Source organism: Urtica dioica, chromosome 8, assembly GCF_054948205.1.
Source record: "Urtica dioica subsp. dioica isolate 48M chromosome 8, U.dioica_male_clone48M_v1_H2, whole genome shotgun sequence".
NCBI classification, from domain to species: domain Eukaryota; kingdom Viridiplantae; phylum Streptophyta; class Magnoliopsida; order Rosales; family Urticaceae; genus Urtica; species Urtica dioica.
The window spans coordinates 16591539-16607982 of NC_142763.1; positions in this window are offsets into that span (position 1 = coordinate 16591539).

Consider the following 16444-nt stretch of genomic DNA (forward strand, 5'->3'; position numbering starts at 1 on the left):
TCCATTGGATTGCTGAAACCTCTCGTTCAGATCATTCCAGATCTCCGCAGCTGATTCTCTGAACAAAATGTTCGATGAAATTTCCTTCGAAACAGAGTTCAACAACCAAGAGATCACGATATGGTTGTTGCGTCTCCATGAATTCAATAGGTGTGGATCAGATCCATCAGGTTTCACGATAGATCCATCAACAAACCCTAACTTGTTCTTCACGGACAGCGCAATCAACATCGATCGATTCCACGACGCATAATTATCTCCATTCAGCAATTGAGATACGAGAACTGTACCTGGATTGTCTGAATGATGCAGATAATATGCACTCAGTGGATCATCGATTACTGACCTTCGTGAAGCTCCGAACGCTAAATTCTCCATCGAAGTGTTGCTTTGTTCCTCCATTCACTTGGTGCCAGAAACAGAGTATCGCCGATGACTCGAGTTCAGGTAAAGACGAAGCTCCAAAATGCTCTAACAATGGCGGAATTTAGAGCTCTGATACCATATTGAGATCAGACTAAGAGAGTGTTTGGGAGAGAATGGTCTCGACTCAATGTGAGATCGAGTATGCAAATTCTCATTAACCAGAAAATGTACAATGTGTGTGTTTATATACACGGAGCAACTAACATAACTAATTTAGCCTATCCGTGCTATACACGTGTCTATACACAAGATAAAATAAAAACAAAAGCAGAGACTGAAACGACTGCATTTCATCTCTAATATAAATCACTTCACTTGATTTGTAAATGAGATTTGTAGATCTAGCTAGAAGACGAGATCACCGAGTTTAAAGATGTTAAAACTTGGAAAATTAAAATGCTATAGGAATAGTTAGTTCTTTTGAGTGTCCAATATTGTTAGTCACTTTAAGGATGAAAGGGCCATCGCGCGTCGGGAACTGTACTAAGGTATGCTTATGATCGACATTTGATAGAAACAACCCTGAAGGGGTCCACACCTGATCACAGCCAGCTCACCTGCCGTGCCAGCTGAGCGCCCATTGGTCAAGGCGCTGGTCAAGACGGTTAGGCGGTTAGGAAGATAGTTAGATAAATACAATGTATCTAGACAGTTATGGTTTATATAAATACGTGTAACTCAATTAATTCAGTTAAGCAATACAAATACACAAAAAGGCTCATAGAGAAGATTCTCTCTCTAGAGCATTGGATTCTCCTAGATCTGAGATTATCCAAAGCTTCACTTGGTATCAGAGATATATCAATGGCGTTCGACGGAATTTCCTCGTCGTCATCAGAGATCCCGAGATCATCAGTCTCTCCACACTTCGCTCCTACTCTCTCATCTGCAATCTCTGTCAAGCTCGACAAAGAAAACTACTCTGTTTGGAGAAGCCAAGTCTTACCAGCAGTAATTGGACACAACCTTGAAGGATTTGTCTTCGGAACGAAGATCTACCCCAAGGAATTCGTCAAACACACAGATCCGCAAGGAAATGTCACGAAATCAACAAATCCAGAGTATATCCAGTGGTTGAGAGAGGATCAGCTTCTCTTGAGTTGGCTCATTTCGTCTCTATCAACCACGATTCTCAGGTCAGTCACAAGAATCCGTTCTTCTCATGGAATGTGGATTGCTCTGGAACAGAGGTTTGCTGTCAGATCGAAGGCTAGGTTAATTCCTCTGAAGACTCAGCTCCAAGCAACAAAGAAAGGAAGTCTTTCGATCTGTGACTACTTCGCCAAAATGGAAGCCATCGTAGACTCAATTTTCTTGGCTGGTGGTGACATCTCCGACGATGATCTGATCCTGGCACTACTCATGGGATTACCTGTTGAGTATGATGTTGTTGTTGCATTGGTAAACAACCGTCTGCAACAATGTGATGGTGAATCGTCTGGAATAACCGTCCAAGAGGTCTTAGCTATGGCTCTCTCACAAGAAACGCGCATTGACCAGCTCACCTCACAATCAACGATTGATGTTCAGTCAGTCTCAACAAACTACAATGGAGCAATGGCGAACTATACAGATACTCATGGTAGAGGTCGCTCTAGGGGCAGATGTGGTCGAGGACGTTTCACTGGTGGTCGAGGTTCAAACTCAAGACCTACTTGTCAGATCTGTGGTAAGCAAGGACACGTGGCTATTGCGTGTTGGCACAGACTCGATGAGTCCTTCCAAGGACCTATCTCAGCACCAGCAACAAGCAACAACAACAATCCACTCAACAAGGCAGCGTTCTATGCTGGTCCTGAAACTCTAGCTGATCCAGCGTGGTATGCTGATTCTGGTGCAACGAATCACGTGACTGCTGAGCTGGACAAGCTTCACATGAACACTGAGTACAATGGCAGTGACAAACTCATGGTCGGGAATGGTAAATGTCTCTCCATCACTCACACTGGACTGTCTCATTTACATTCCAAATCAACAAAAAATAAATTAAGAAATGTCTTGCGCAAGAGCTTCCGGATATAGAGAATAAGTCAATATGAAATCCAAATCTCTTTCACGCTTTTGCTGTTCTGATTTTGTTTTCACACTTGTTCGATACAGCTGTCGCCACCACCCTTTTCCCCTCTTCCTCTCTCTCACCCGCTCCCTCTCCTTCGTCCTCTCTTCCTCTCTCCCGCGCGAGCGCCGACCCCGACCGCGCGCGCGCCTCTGCCGACTGCGCGACCAGCGACCGGGCGCCGCCATCTCTCCCTCTCGCCTGTTGTCTCTCTGTCCTCGCGCTCACTCGACGCGCGCTTCCGAGTCCTCTGCGCGACTTGACAGGACTCTTTCTCCTCCGCCGAGTCCGCCTCTGCCAAGCCGCTTCCGCCCCGTCGCTGACCTCTGCTCTGTCCTCGCTGGCAACGACGCTTCCGAAGAATCTCGGCCGCCCGATTCCTCTGTCTTCGTCATCAGCTTCCAGACTTTTAGGTTTGTAAATTAGGGGTTTTTTAATTGTTTTCTAAGGTTTGAAATTGTCATCTGATTTGGGGATTCCGAAATCGTGGTTGTTTGGATTGATTTAGTTGGTGATTCATGGTTTTTGGTTGATTGAGATTTTAGGCTGACTTATTGATTGAGTTTCAATTAGATTGATTGATCTCATTATGATTTCAAGAGTGTGGATTATTAATGGTGAAGTCCTACATCTTGGCATTGTGTAGAGTTCTTGTTTTGCTTAATTTCGGCTCGGCAGATCAAGTGGCGATCCAGCTGATGCGAAGACTTTTAGTTCAAGTTTCCGGAGCAGCTCCCTTGGAGAAGGATCTTGTAAAGAAGTTTAAGCGCATGTCTGATCATCTCAAGGTATCTCTCCTATATTTTTTTTTATACACATGTACCGTTGCAAGTCTTTTGTTTCACAGCTGAAATACAAGCTAATGATACGAAAGCAGGGAAACCCATCCATCCCAGAGAACAAGTTATTCAAATAAGTGCACTAAGAAACCAACGTAAAGAGATGGGGATATATGTGAATTTATAGGAGATACAAGATAACTTACGTATGCATAAATATGAATTAGCTTACAGTCACTAATATGGGAGATGTTAGCTTACAGTCACCAACGTATGTTACCATATTTCAGCTACTGCATCTTTTTTTCATGTTCAAGTTATCTTTCAACGTGAGATGTTAGCTTACAGTCATTTATATATATCTCATTAAGCTTTATATCGGATTTACAAAGCTAATATGGGCTTTGTAGGATCATAACATACGTTTGATATTTTCCTCTGAATATTCCGAAAATAAAGAAAGATGAATTTGTATAATGATACGGAAAGAGTACATGACGTGAAACCATACAATTTGAATAAGAAAGTGGTTTCACGTCAGCAGGAAGCGAAAGACAGCTGGCATGTTTTAGAAGTTATCTTGTAAAGGGTGTAAATAATGACTTTTGTAGAGTTCTTCTCTGGTATCCAGTTGTGTTTCAGCTTGTAGTTAAGTTGCAATGGAACAAACATATTTGTTCAAATCTGTAGCCTTTACTGGTTATATATGTTTGGGTTGTTGCTATTATCGGTGTAAATGTCAATATTTCTCTTCCGATGTTTGCCAGGTTCATTACAGAAATGCAAAAAGCTTTACGTTGTTCACTTGTCGGAGAGAGAGTACTCGCAGTTCCGTTGTTTGAGCTCTACGACAACGTCCAGGTACAGAGGTTATGGGATTAGGTTGTGAAAGTTTAGTTCATACTTCATATTATGATTTTGTTTTCTGTATATAGTATGTTTTCCTTGACTTTTAAAGAATACACACAGAAAGCTCATTGACTTTTTAAAAAATAATATGCTTTCCTTGAAGTAGCAACAATTTTTTTTTTTTTTTGACAAACTTTCTGCAGAACAATTTGATGGATATAGGTATATAGTATGGTCTATGGTGTTGTGCACTTGTAGTAGAGAATCAAATACCGAGTACGAAATTGAATTGATTCACAGTATTTTATTGTATGCGTGATCTGTTTTACATTTATATACGTATATATGCATTGATTTTTTAATGTCAACAATGCTTTCCTTGAAGTAGCTACAATTTTTTTTTTTTTTTTGGACAAACTTTCTGCAGAACAATTTGATGGATATAGGTATATAGTATGGTCTATGGTGTTGTGCACTTGTAGTAGAGAATCAAATACCGAGTACGAAATTGAATTGATTCACAGTATTTTATTGTATGCGTGATCTGTTTTACATTTATATAAGTATATATGCATTTATTTTTTTATGTCAACAATGCTGGTTTAACGAAAATTATGCAGAACTTTAATAAAACCATAATGTATAAAAATTTAAAGAGTTATATTTTTTATTGGCAACAATTTAACCAAAAATAGTCGCATGGCTGTAGATACTTAAAGACACGTAATTGCTGAAATTAGTTAAATAAAATAGGGGAACACACTCTCAACACATTAATTTAGCACTTCCTCATCATAAAATATTTATGTACCAAAAATATCGAATATACAAAATATCAAAGCAGCTTACAAATACTTTTATAAATGCAAATAATACATATTTATGTCACAAAACCCTCTACTGAGATTCGATTTTTTTTTCTTTAATCAATACCGATACTTATATGTACTCGGTATTAGTTGTTCCTGAGATCAATTAATGTCTTAGAGGCCATTATGTCTATTCGCGCAAGTCCTTTAGCAAAAAAGAGCAGTAATTGCCTCACTATATCTTTGCTTGGTTTTCTCTCTAACAACCCAAAAAGTCCCAAGACATCTGACAGCAATTCTTTGAGCGTCTAAATGAGCATGTTTTGCCTGCAGTTTAGACAGCATAAAAAAAATGTTGGCACTTTCAAATCATGAGCATAAAAGTTTTCTTTGAGCCACTTTTCATATAACTTATATCCTCGGGACAAAAAAATTGGAAAGTAACCATACATAAAGGAAATGCTAAATCGTAGTTACTGTATCAAAATCAAATTTTTATATTTAGAAAATCTAAATCAGATTCAATTTAGATTCCACCAGACGTATGGGAAACCACCAGTATGTATCCACTTCTTTGATAATTGTGTCATCTTGTTTATTTTACAAGTTTATGTTGTGCATACATGTACATTTTTCTCTCAACCATTAAATCCTCTGCCAATCAAAATTCAGGAAATGTTGTTTTGCTCCAGAGTTGTTGGGTCTTGTTTGGGTGTTGGGCTCTTGTACTGTAACTTTTACCTTTTCCTTTAAATACAAAAAAAAAAAGAAAAAGAAAAAAGAAAAAAAAAATCACGAAATGTCAAAATTTGGTTAAGCATCTTGAAAAAAATAAAATTTGGTTGGATTGGACATTGGGCATTGTATACGGAATCGATTTGGCCATTGTGCAGATCACTGTTAATTCTGTGCTACCATGCATATTACAATAGTATTGGATCAACTGATATAGGTTTTCTGTAGCAGGTTTAAACGCCCAATGCACTTGTCATCGCCGTGGCATTGCAGGATTGTCAACACCAGTTTTACTTCTGAATCTTACTTCCGCACATGAACAAAATGGCTGAAGAAGGTTAGCCATTATATTTTCTAACGTCTTCTTTTTTTACGGTGCACTTTTATCACAATTGTCAGTCTTTTACTATGCTTACATGACCTTGGTGTCTGTTCATTCTTGGTATGTTGGTGTCCTTTTTAGGACCGGAAGATTCTATATCATCGGCTACAATATTAGCTTCATATCGCGACTCCACTCGGTCGAGAAAATATAAAAAGGTCTGTTTATGGTTTTTCTTTCTAAACTACTCTCTTCAACGGTTCCAAAATGCGCATCATATAGTATAAATGTCTTCTACAGTCAGAAATCATTTAGTTGTGTTAAATTAGCTACCTCTTACAATGACGCTCATCAAAATAATTGCTTTCGTATCTTTTCTGTACCGGAAACTCCGGTCCTCTGAACCTCCATCAATCGTATCGAAATGTATGAGTAAGCGTAATCTTGGCTTACAGAATCCTGTACATCGGCCCTTCAATTTAAGTATGTCTTTATTATTTTACATTTGTCATCTTTTTAATATTTCAATTTATATTAGTTGCTTTTTGAAGCACTGACTGTATAATGCATTATCTTTTCCCTATACTTAATAAGCAGGTAATGACGACGCATGCACATCCGACGCTATTGGTGATTCCATTTCTTCAGACATGATGTTAAGTACCTATTTAGGTTTGACCACTACCCGACCTTTGGAAACGTATTACCACAAAACACATTTACTGAGTTTTGTCCTTTCTGTTTTCACCTTTAAATTAGATTACTCTAAATAATAACCCAATTTCGTGTTTTGTCTATTTTTTTTTTTTCCATTTTGGTGTAATTTTAGATTGTGAATGTTTTCCAACATAACTACATGATTTTTTCCATGATGCCGCTTGAGTTATTAAAGCTTTGCCTAATATGAGTTCAGCTGTCTATTATAATTTTTTGAGTTGTTTTAGTTTAACATAAGAGATTGAAATACCCTCATTGAATTTGAGTTTTTGGGCTATTTATATACAATAGTTTTTTTAAAAATTCATTTGCTTGTGTTACTAAGTATTCCAGGAAGCCTAATGAATTAATTTTAAAGGTCATTTTAGCTATCATGTCTTCTTAGGGCTATTCTGATCTGGAGAAAGCTGCAATCAATAGGAAAAAACCTCATTTCTCGAAAGGAAGAACTTGAAATTCTTTTTCCTTTCCCCAGCCTTTTTTTTACCATTAGCAAGAACTTGTTTCAGTTGCGGATCATAAGGAATTCGAACAACTGTCTATGTTTTATTTTCTTATTACATTAATAACTTCATGTTTCTTTACAGCAAACTCTTCCTCTCCTATCAACCACACAGTCACACCCAAATGGTAAATATATGCTTTTCTATATTCAGCTTATACCATATTTCCTTTACGCTACACGCATTTACAACTTGTGTTCATTTTATGCTGCTTACTTTTACTATCATGTTGGTACAACAAGTTGTAGTTATCCCTGCCTAATAACGTAATAAATACGTACTGCAGGAGCACGGACTTCTACTGACACCACTTCTGAATCTGTTCCTTCAGAAACGGTACTGAGTACTTTTCTGGCGTTGAAGAATAAGAACTCTTCCATAAAGGTACAAGAATATGTACATCAATTATTTATAAATACAGTATTTATTTTCATGGCGATTCCATCATAAAGAAACATGTTTTCGGGAAAACCTTCCTTTCTCTTGAGAATACTAGGATTTGGAAAAAAATACTTCCCAGTACGCAGGTAGAAACATAGTTTTTTTTTTTCCCCGTTTTCTATCGTAAATTGTTAGTAACTGATTACATATCCAAGCAAATGTTTTGTAGATATTATTAGTAACTGTCAAGAAATGAAAAATTAAATTCAAACTAAATGGTTGGGGACGTGCTATTTTAATCCTTGTTTTAACTTAAACTTCTGCCACGTTACTTGTTAATATTGTCAAATTTCAGGAAAAAAATGTTTTCCCAATAGAAATAGCTTAGACAAAAAATTAAAATGTTAATTGATCGGGGATCAATTATATTTTTAGAATAGTATATAGGTTACCAACACTTGCTCTTGCATTGTTTTTACATTATGTATTTTTCAGGCAAATAAGAAATTAACGACGACATGCGAACGGTCTAAGGTCCCCTACATGTCTGCAAGCCAATTATTCTTTGCGCAAGAGCTTCCGGATATAGAGAGTAAGTCAATATGAAATCCAAATCTCTTTCACGCTTTTGCTGTTCTGATTTTGTTTTCACACTTGTTCGATACAGCTGTCGCCACCACCCTTTTCCCCTCTTCCTCTCTGTCACCCGCTCCCTCTCCTTCGTCCTCTCTTCCTCTCTCCCGCGCGAGCGCCGACCCCGACTGCGCGCGCGCCTCTGCCGACTGCGCGACCAGCGACCGGGCGCCGCCATCTCTCCCTCTCGCCTGTTGTCTCTCTGTCCTCGCGCTCACTCGACGCGCGCTTCCGAGTCCTCTGCGCGACTTGACAGGACTCTTTCTCCTCCGTCGAGTCCGCCTCCGCCAAGCCGCTTCCGCCCCGTCGCTGACCTCTGCTCTGTCCTCGCTGGCAACGACGCTTCCGAAGAATCTCGGCCACCCGATTCCTCTGTCTTCGTCATCAGCTTCCAGACTTTTAGGTTTGTAAATTAGGGGTTTTTTAATTGTTTTCTAAGGTTTGAAATTGTCATCTGATTTGGGGATTCCAAAATCGTGGTTGTTTGGATTGATTTAGTTGGTGATTCATGGTTTTTGGTTGATTGAGATTTTAGGCTGACTTATTGATTGAGTTTCAATTAGATTGATTGATCTCATTATGATTTCAAGAGTGTGGATTGTTAATGGTGAAGTCCTACATCTTGGCATTGTGTAGAGTTCTTGTTTTGCTTAATTTCGGCTCGGCAGATCAAGTGGCGATCCAGCTGATGCGAAGACTTTTAGTTCAAGTTTCCGGAGCAGCTCCCTTGGAGAAGGATCTTGTAAAGAAGTTTAAGCGCATGCCTGATCATCTCAAGGTATCTCTCCTATATATTTTTTTTTATACACATGTACCGTTGCAAGTCTTTTGTTTCACTGCTGAAATACAAGCTAATGATACGAAAGCAGGGAAACCCATCCATCCCAGAGAACAAGTTATTCAAATAAGTGCACTAAGAAACCAACGTAAAGAGATGGGGATATATGTGAATTTATAGGAGATACAAGATAACTTACGTATGCATAAATATGAATTAGCTTACAGTCACTAATATGGGATATGTTAGCTTACAGTCACCAACGTATGTTACCATATTTCAGCTACTGCATCTTTTTTTCATGTTGAAGTTATCTTTCAACGTGAGATGTTAGCTTACAGTCATTTATATATATCTCATTAAGCTCTATATCGGATTTACAAAGCTAATATGGGCTTTGTAGGATCATAACATACGTTTGATATTTTCCTCTGAATATTCCGAAAATAAAGAAAGATGAATTTGTATAATGATACGGAAAGAGTACACGAAGTGAAACCATACAATTTGAATAAGAAAGTGGTTTCACGTCAGCAGGAAGCGAAAGACAGCTGGCATGTTTTAGAAGTTATCTTGTAAAGGGTGTAAATAATGACTTTTGTAGAGTTCTTCTCTGGTATCCAGTTGTGTTTCAGCTTGTAGTTAAGTTGCAATGGAACAAACATATTTGTTCAAATCTGTAGCCTTTACTGGTTATATATGTTTGGGTTGTTGCTATTATCGGTGTAAATGTCAATAGTTCTATACCGATGTTCGCCAGGTTCATTACAGAAATGCAAAAAGCTTTACGTTGTTCACTTGTCGGAGAGAGAGTACTCGCAGTTCCGTTGTTTGAGCTCTACGACAACGTCCAGGTACAGAGGTTATGGGATTAGGTTGTGAAAGTTTAGTTCATACTTCATATTATGATTTTGTTTTCTGTATGTTTAATGCTTCATAGAGAAGAAAAGGGACTCACCCTTTATATTATAAGGGAAACATAGCATGTCACAAACAAGAGGCTCCTACTGAGATGGGAAATTCCGGGCATATATATATATATTTCCTACTTATCATTTTGTTTATGGTGTTGTAGTTTCCTGAAATCATTGACCAAGGGTCCACAAACAGGAAGAAGTGAGGCTGTCACAGCATGACTGATGTAGAGCGTAATATAGGAAAGAGAGATAATCGCAAATTGCAATATTGACTTCTTTTTACTATTTCATAAAATCTACCAAATTACATCAATGGAGAATAATACTTATAGAGTTGAAAAGGGCGTAAAAAAGGAAATAAACCATAATCAATGCACCAAATTCTAAAATTGAAATGAAATAAAACTGATCACAATTGATGCTCATAATTCGTCCGGAGTGGAGAAAATTTGTCCTCGAATTTGTAAGGGTGTGTTTTTTTTCTTATGGACATTGAGAGGTTCACAAAGACTGATCTTCTCGGCCTTCACACGGGCGGTTTGTCGGGAGGCTTCTTGTTAGGAATCAACATGGAATCCACCTCGATTTTCTTTGTGTCCTCATCGATCCACGCTGAAATTTTAAGCCTGTTTCTAAGTTCTTATTTTCTTCATTAATTATCATTTTATTTCTTAATTATCTTTTACATTTTTCATTAATTTTTATTTGGTGAAAAAATTCTTCTATTTTTCTATTTTATTCTGTTCAAAATCAGCTCAGTTCTTATTTTCTTCTTTTCTTTTTAAATATTAACTATTTCGAAATAAACTATCGTTATTTTGAACAAAAGAAAGTGAAATAATTGTGAATGATGTTTTTCATTTTTCAAATATTATGTGAATGATTTTGAGGGCATTTTTGTTATTTCGAAAAACAGAGTTATGGAGTCTTCAATTTTAAAAGAGATAATTAAACAATAAACTTAGAATATTTATTATTTGATAGAAACCTCAGATACATGGATTAAAATTGCTCAGATAGATATGCTATTTTCCGGCAAAGAATGATTACGATTGTTTTTTTAATTTATTCCGAAAAAATGTGTTGAATTTGGAGCTTTTAATAAACACTTAAAAATCTCTGTTGTGTCAGTTTTAATCCGGTGATTAAAAGCTGATTAGTTGTTAGTCAATCGCTCCTAATTACACAGGAATGCATTAAATAGAAACCAATAATTTAGCTATTCCTCAAAAATTTGCATAGCAATAGCAAGTCTATATAATACATTCAAACCAAGCCATTAAAACTAGTGATCAAACAAGCTCAACCTTACAAAGACGTCAATGACATTCTCTGCTTCCGTTCCTCTTTTGTACTCGCATTATATTATTATTATTTATAACTAGTTTCAGTTGAGCCAATTTGATCACCTATTAAAGCCTCTCTTTTTTCACACACAGCTTATTTATGGCGCGACTCAGTAAAGCTAAAGATCGGGACACCATTTCCGGAAAGGAGATCTTGGTGGATCGATCGTCAATCCTTAAAAACGACCTCTTTCGAGATGGAATAGTGGAAAGTGAAGTTGTGGGGAATCCACTCGATGCCCTTGGAACCTTTCTTGTGGACGAATTTGCTTCGAGAATCGAGCATCAAATTATCGACCATATCGGCCAGATAAGCAGTTGTCAACCCGAGTCCTTTGCGAAAGACTCCACGATCTTCGGGAGAAGAATCTTTTGCTCTTTATGCACGAACAAGCTCGACCGGATGAACACATCTCTTGCTTTTTCCATCTCCTCGAACACCCTTTTCCGAGTAAATACACGAACCTGAAATAAAAGTCAATACTTACTAGACGTGGTGCCCAAAAAAAAAATTGTCCAAACTCCACATCAGATTGGATCACCAGCTTTTATTTGAAAAGGCACGTCCGGTTTGGTTTCAAGTAATGGAAACCGCAGTCCAAACGAAATCGTATCAGAAATTTTTTATTATTTTCAATTTGCAAGGATTTAAAACTTGTTAATTAAAGATGAATCCGTGCTTATTTTAAGACTTGGTAGCATGGATGAAATTTATACGCCGCTTCATTTACTTGGAGTTTCGAAATTTGAAAAAAAGAAAAATTTAAACGTATCCAAAACGATAGTCTGGTTAAGATATCTTAACAAGTAAAAATTTATTTTTATTTTTTCTCAGGCACAATTCAGTCTCAATTTCAAACGATCTGGTCTAGTCTTGTTAAGATAATTAGCAATTAAAGACCCCTACTATGAAGATTACTAGGCCAACAAGTAAAGAAGAAATATCAGGTGTACCGCGTTATCGGATTTGCTTCCCAAGCAAATCGAGAAGTGTAGAAGAGGCTCGATTCTTTGGATGGCAAAAGGTCTCCGAGCATCTCCAATTTTGAACCTGCTCTTTAACGAAAAAAGCATCCTCAACCACTGCTGATAAACAACAACAAAAAAAGGTAAGGCAAAAAAGCAATGATCAAACAGTTTCAATGATATTAATAAAATAAGAATCGGTTTTAATTGTCCCGGTCGAGGTAATCGACACCCTAGGATGGAATTCTGAATCGTATCGACGCTTATGGTATGACTCCCAAAGTTAAACGCGACCTAATTTACACACATTCGAAAGATCATACCGAGGATAATTCAGAGGCTTAAATTAGATTAAAAAACACCAGGTTATACCAGAGGAACTTAGGTGATAATGTTGTATATCAAAGTGACGGCGACAGAAGAAAGAAAGTACGAATGAGTGAAATGCTATAGCTTCCATGCATTTCAAATCATCTGTGCTTTCTCTCTTCTGTCATCGTCTATAAACATATAGACCACCATGTTTCCTCTAATTAACAAAAACATAAGTATAATAAATATGTATGTATATAAAAACATGCTGGCAGCTTCACTTTCTCAATTGTAAACATTAACAATCGGAACATATATGATATATACATATATTTATATATTACAAGTGCGGGACTCTTATGTGCGTGTGGGCATGAAATAATCGATTAGGTGGGCTTTATATTTATAGACGAAGATGACGCTGAGAAAGAGAAAGGAGAGAGAGGGGGATAAGAAATATTAATACAATATTTATGGCTATTAAAAATGCTTCGCACGTCGGTTAGTCGGTACAACGACAACTGTCCAAACATTGACGACAAGAGAGAGAGAGAGAGAGAGAGAGAGAGAGAGAGAGAGATGGGTTGGGAGTCTTGGGACTTGGAACTCTTTGCTTTGGGGTGGTGGTGTATTTATAGTGGAGGAAAAAAAAGAGGGTATATTAATTGAGCCGTTGATTAATTCAAAAAGCACATACTTTACGATGTATTTATATTATTATTGGAGAAGAAATATTAATACAATATTTATGGCTATTAAAAATGCTTTGCACGTCGGTACAACGACAACTGTCCAAACATTGACGACAAGAGAGAGAGAGAGAGAGAGAGAGAGAGCTGTACTATTCATAAATTAATAACACAATAAAAAAATAAAAATAGCAGCAGGGCTTCGTAGCACAAACAATAAATTTGTGCATTGTTTGAGTTGTTTACTCGAATTTCGAGGAAGAAGACGCTGAGAAAGAGAAAGGAGAGAGAGGAGGAGAGAGCAATAAATTTGGCCCACCTAACTTTCTTACCGATTAAATTGTATGAGTAAAAAAAAATGACTGATCGCTTTACATCTAATTAGAAAGGAATGGTACCAAATTAAAGGTAAAAGTCACCACGCACGTTTTAAACTTGTTGGGGGGTTCAAGTATGCTTTACGCCTTTACCTCTCTTTTGTCTCTTCTCATGTGGCTTGTCTGTCATATATCTGATTTAATTAGATTTAATTATGATAGTAATAACCAACCAGATGCATTCCCCCTTTTAAAGAAAAAAGAAAAAACAAAAAAAAGAGTTGCATAATGATAATGTTAATAATAAAAACCAATCTGAGCCGACAGTATAGACATCTGTAATATATATAATAGTTCTTTTTTTTCTTCGTTAAAACTGTAATATATTATTATTGGAGAAGAAATATTAATACAATATTTATGGCTATTAAAAATGCTTTGCACGTCGGTACAACGATAACTGTCCAAACATTGACGACGATCTAATGAACTTGAGCATATTTTTTATTTTATTTTGCTTATTAATAAACTAGGTGGACATTTTGCTTGCCTAGCTTTTCATTAACACCGCTTTGTTGTTGTTTTTTTTTATTATTTGTAGGGAATTACATTAAATTATATTAATGAGAAATGTTGATATAAAAAAGCTTGAAGTTCATACGAACGTGATAAATGGTAAATAAATAAAAAAACATATCATGAGGTAAAATCATCGTAACAAAATAACTCTTCGAATAGTTAATAAAAAAATTTCGATTGAAAAACATAGTTAGCTAAATTTATATAAAAATAAATCTCAATATGTCCGAATTTCAAAAAATAGATTTGATGATGGATAAAACTTTGGATTAGAATCCCAGAGAAGAGCATAATCAGAATATTAAATATTAACTATAAAGTAAACAAATATAATAAAATAAATAAAACTATCTGAACATAACTTTACGAGTAATAAATCATTTTTCAATGGAATAACAAAGCTAATAGGTATTTAGTTGCAATTAAATCTCAGTAACTATTGATCTAAAAATAATATTGATGATAAATAAAAAATCCATGTAATCATCCAAGACAAAAATGAAATTTACAGAATTGGTATACAAAGTGATGAAAATGATTATTTAGGATGTCAATAATTAAAAATATTTAATTTAAATTTTGTAAATAATTTGACTAAAAGTTAAATACACATATTTTAAATATTTTTCTCTTTAAATAATTTAGTATTCATTTATAATAAAATAAATTTGATAAATTATAAAGATAAAATTAATAATTTTACATTATTAGTGAGATTGTATACAAGTCACGCTCTCAGGCAAGGAAGGAAGGGTGCAATATGCACCCCTTTTAAGCACGCAATTGATGATAATTCTCATTAAGTTAACAATTAATTAAATAACTGTTAAACCGTTTTTTGGTTTTAACATTTGAGTACACGTGGTGGGCCTGGAATAGTCACGTGCCTAGTATTGGATCGGCCCAAATTACTTTCCGAGAGTCCAAAGGGCTCAAGGAAGTTCGGGACAAAGCCCAAAGCGTCCAAGAGCTTCAGAGGATCTTAGAATCGCAAAGAGGGAAATAATGCTTTGCTTTCTTCTTCGTCGGGAATGCGTTCTTCGTCTTTGATTCCTGGCCTGGAGGTTGAGCCTACCTGGAGGTCGAACCTGCCTGGAGGTCGAGCTCGCCTGGAAGTCGAGCCTGGCCTGGAGGTCGACCCTGGCTGGAGGTCGAGCCTGCCTGGAGGTTGAGCTCGTCTGGGGGGTCGAGCTCGCCTGGAGGTCGAGCCTGGCCTGGAGGTCGACCCTGGCTGGAGGTCGAGCTTGCCTGGAGGTCGAGCTCGCCTGGAGGTCGAGACTGGCCTGGAGGTTGACCCTGGCTAGAGGTCGAGTCTGGCCTGGAGGTCGACCCTGGCTGGAGGTCGAGCTCGCCTGGAGGTCGAGCCTGGCCTGGGGGGTTGAGCTCGCCTGGGGCGTCGAGCTCGCCTGGAGGCCGAGCCGGGCCTGGAGGTCGACCCTGGCTGGAGGTCGAGCCTGCCTGGAGGTTGAGCTCGCCTGGGGGGTCGAGCTCGCCTGGAGGTCGACCCTGGCTGGAGGTCGGGCCTGCCTGGAGGTTGAGCTCGCCTGGGGGGTCGAGCTCGCCTGGAGGTCGACCCTGGCTGGAGGTCGAGCATGCCTGGGGGTTGAGCTCGCCTGGGGGGTCGAGCTCGCCTGGAGGTCGACCCTGGCTGGAGGTTGAGCCTGCCTGGGGGTTGAGCTCGCCTGGGGGGTCGAGCTCGCCTGGAGGTCGACCCTGGCTGGAGGTCGGGCCTGCCTGGAGGTTGAGCTCGCCTGGGGGGTCGAGCTCGCCTGGAGGTCGAACCTGGCTGGAGGTCGATCCTGGGGGGTGTGACCGTGCTCTTCGTGAGCTGCCTACGCACCCGCTTTGCGGGATCAGGTCATGACGTAGTTCAGGGCGAGTGTGTTTGCTATGTGAATGGATTCTTGGATTTTTGTTTTTTTTCCTCCCGCCGAGAGGTGGCTCTCGGTTTTTGTTTATGATTCGGGATAATTTTGAAGTTGGGAGAGTATTTGGCTGAGAGAATTCTGGGGTTGAGAGAATTTTGGGGTTGAGAGAATTTTGAGTTCAAAGGATTCTCTGTCCCTTTTGATTTGTGTGAGTGAGCTATTTATAGGGAAAACATGCCGCTTGTTGAAAATTTGCTTGTCACTTGTCGCTTGTTGAAAATTCGCTTGTCGCTTGTCGCTTGTTGAAAATTTGCTCGTCGCTTGTTGAAAATTCGCTTGTCGCTTGTTTTAGTCATGCGTATTTTTAGCATTTGACTAAATTGTCCTTCTATATTGTAACGTCGTTTTTGCAATTGAGGCGTCGTTTTTACCATAAGAAAAAGACGGCATAACATTAACCCC